This window comes from Sinocyclocheilus grahami, unplaced genomic scaffold (assembly GCF_001515645.1).
Source record: "Sinocyclocheilus grahami isolate Dianchi unplaced genomic scaffold, SAMN03320097.WGS_v1.1 scaffold62.1, whole genome shotgun sequence".
Taxonomy (NCBI): Eukaryota; Metazoa; Chordata; class Actinopteri; order Cypriniformes; family Cyprinidae; genus Sinocyclocheilus; species Sinocyclocheilus grahami.
The window spans coordinates 1,036,970-1,039,848 of NW_015505241.1; the positions used below are offsets into that span (position 1 = coordinate 1,036,970).

At 39.7% G+C, this 2,879-nt stretch overlaps 1 protein-coding gene across 1 annotated transcript in view; it reads right to left on the minus strand.

The window, feature by feature from the left end:
- LOC107584726 (protein-methionine sulfoxide oxidase MICAL2-like) overlaps positions 1–2,081 on the minus strand; it is a 74,868-nt gene extending 72,787 nt beyond the window's left edge. Inside the window, exon 1 of the mRNA XM_016271440.1 lies at positions 1,964–2,081. The gene's annotated coding sequence lies outside the window, so the exon portion shown is untranslated. The remainder of the gene's footprint in view (positions 1–1,963) is intronic.
- Positions 2,082–2,879: the final 798 nt, after the last annotated feature.

Sequence of the window (2,879 nt, forward strand, 5' to 3'; positions counted from 1 at the left end):
CTCTCCCCCCTCTCTCCCTCTCTTCCTCTATCCATCTCTCCCTCTATCCATCTCTCCCTCTCTCCCCCTCTCTCTCCCTCCCCATCTCTCCCTCTCTCCCCCTCTCTCCCCATCTCTCTCCGACAAAGCGAACAAGCAGTTGCATTTTCAGTTGCACTCAGTCTGTACTTGGTCAGTAAATGGCTGTGTGTTATATTCCTGACTGAGACCAGATAGTCAGGCAGACTGTACTCTCTGTTGAGTTTCAGATAACATTGGAGATGACTTTGGTCTTTGGTTTGTTCTTTCCAATGCTGTATGTATGTCTCCTACTCTTCATTCATAATTTCTTTGATTCTTCCATGTTTTTCAGGGTTGGTGATATCGAGTGCTTTGTTAGTCAGATCTGACACCATTACACAGAGATTACTTTTTTGAGCACTCCTTTTTTGTGTTTTTAGTGCTTTAAAATGAAGAGAATCTTCCGAACTAGAGTTCAAGTGGATACAGAACTTTAGAACTCTTTTTTTAATGATTAGATTCAGGGGGAGACGGCCTAACTCGGCTCTGCAGGCGTTATTAGGTGTGTTTCTGTGCACATGAAAAATGCTTCTGCAGAACTCTACATGCAGAACTTCTAAAGACTGTTTGTCTCTCTCTCTCTCTCCCCATCTCTCCCTCTCTCCCCATCTCTCCCTCACTCTCTCCCCATCTCTCCCTCTCTCTCTCTCTCTCTCCCTCTCCCCATCTCTCCCTCTCTGTCTCTCTCTCTCTCTCTCCCTCTCTCTCCCTCTCTCTCTCCCCCTCTCTCCCTCTCTCTCTCTCTCCCCATCTCTCCCTCTCTCTCTCTCTCTCCCTCTCTCTCTCTCCCCATCTCTCCCTCTCTCTCTCCCCATCTCTCCCTCTCTCCCCCTCTCTCTCCATCTCTCCCTCTCCCTCTGACAAAGCGAACAAGCAGTTGCATTTTCAATAAAAGGTTGTATATGAGTCTTAGAAGGTCCAAAAAAGCTCAAATTAATAAACATATAAAGTGAAAATAAACATAATGAACACACATACAGCTTTTTTAAAATGTCATATTTGATAATATTTCTAATGAGTGATGATGTAACAAGGTGCCATTTTTGTTTTCATTTTTTTTTTGAAAAAAAAAAAAAAAACATTTCACTTTTGGGACACTTAAGTCACACTTAAACATGTCTGGTTGTTCATTGGAGACACAATGGCATCTGCAAACAAATAACGCTAGAGCTTTTCTCAGACCTTCACACTGATTTTCACAAGAACATTTGACAAGAAAGTGTCCAAATATATATATATATTAATTTTTTTTATGATGTATATTAATACATTTTAAGTGTGAAAATACCTTTGGAGTCTCTACTTCATCTCTCTCTCTTTCTGTGTCCACTAATCGACATACTATAAGCATTTTAAAAGTGTGTAACTGCACCCTCAATAACAATTCAATTGATTATTAAATAACAATGAAAAAAATGCCATTTAAAAACAGGTCAAACAGACGTTTGAATAGAAAAGGAGAAGCGAAGTAGCTTCCTCTTCTACTGTAGGCTACATAAAGATGCCCTACTAAACTACTTTAATCAAGCTTACTCAATTAGAATACAAATACGTGTCAGATCAAGACAGCTGCTCGGCTACAGATCAGGTGTCAGCTGAAACGCTTCGTCAGATTGAGTAATCAATAAATGAACCAGACTTACTGACTCCGATAGCCTATGTTTTGGCGGCACTGATTTCAAATATTTACACTAAAAACGTTTTACAACAACGACATACATGAAGTAGCCTATGTTTCAGCAGGTGGAGTTGAAGCGAAACAACCTGTCATTAGAACCCGATGGATAAAAATGATTCTGATCAACAGAGGAAAATACAGCAGAGCGATTCAACACCAAATACTCTCCTCACATAATACACGAATACTCCAAATAACTATTTGAAATAAGTAACAGGCACTTACTTATGTCCTTGTGAGGTGCAGCGATCGTGTGACAGTCCGTCGGTCAGAAGTGTGCGCTCTTGTGTTGATCTGTAGCTGCAGGCATGTGTCAGATCCGCGATCAGTTGACCTAGTCTTTCACAAGAGACGGAGTATACTGGATATCGTCCACAGTTGGAGGCAATAAATGACGTTTGAGGGCATGCGAAGTTGGGTTTCCTATTGGCTCAGTGCATTTTATAGTGGAGGCAGAACTTGATGTCCAAATGGTGTTCATAGACTGTTCTATATAAAATCACTACAGCGCGGTCTATATTAGCTACCTGTTGACATAATCCAACAATAAGGTATTTCACTCGCCCTGTAGACTTAACAGGTGATAGGCTAGTTCATGCTTTTTTCATACTTATCAGAATCACTGATAACATCTAGCATTATCTGTGAGCTTACTATTTTATTTTATTTTTCCAACTGTTTAAGATGAACTCTTCCCTGGAGTGATATTAGCTGAAGCATAGACGCTGAACGATGTCCAAATGGTGTTCATAGACTGTTCTATATAAAATCACTACAGCGCGGTCTATATTAGCTACCTGTTGACATAATCCAACAATAAGGTATTTCACTCGCCCTATAGACTTAATAACAGGTGATAGGCTAGTTCATGCTTTTTTCATACTTATCAGAATCACTGATAACATCTAGCATTATCTGTGAGCTTACTATTTTATTTTATTTTTCCAACTGTTTAAGATGAACTCTTCCCTGGAGTGATATTAGCTGAAGCATAGACGCTGAACGCCTTCTAATAATTGTCAAACTCAAACTAGACAAGGGCGCCACCGCGTGGATCAAACAAAAAATTATATATATATAGGCCTACAGTATATATATATATATGTGTGTGTGTGTGTGTGTGTGTATATATATATATATA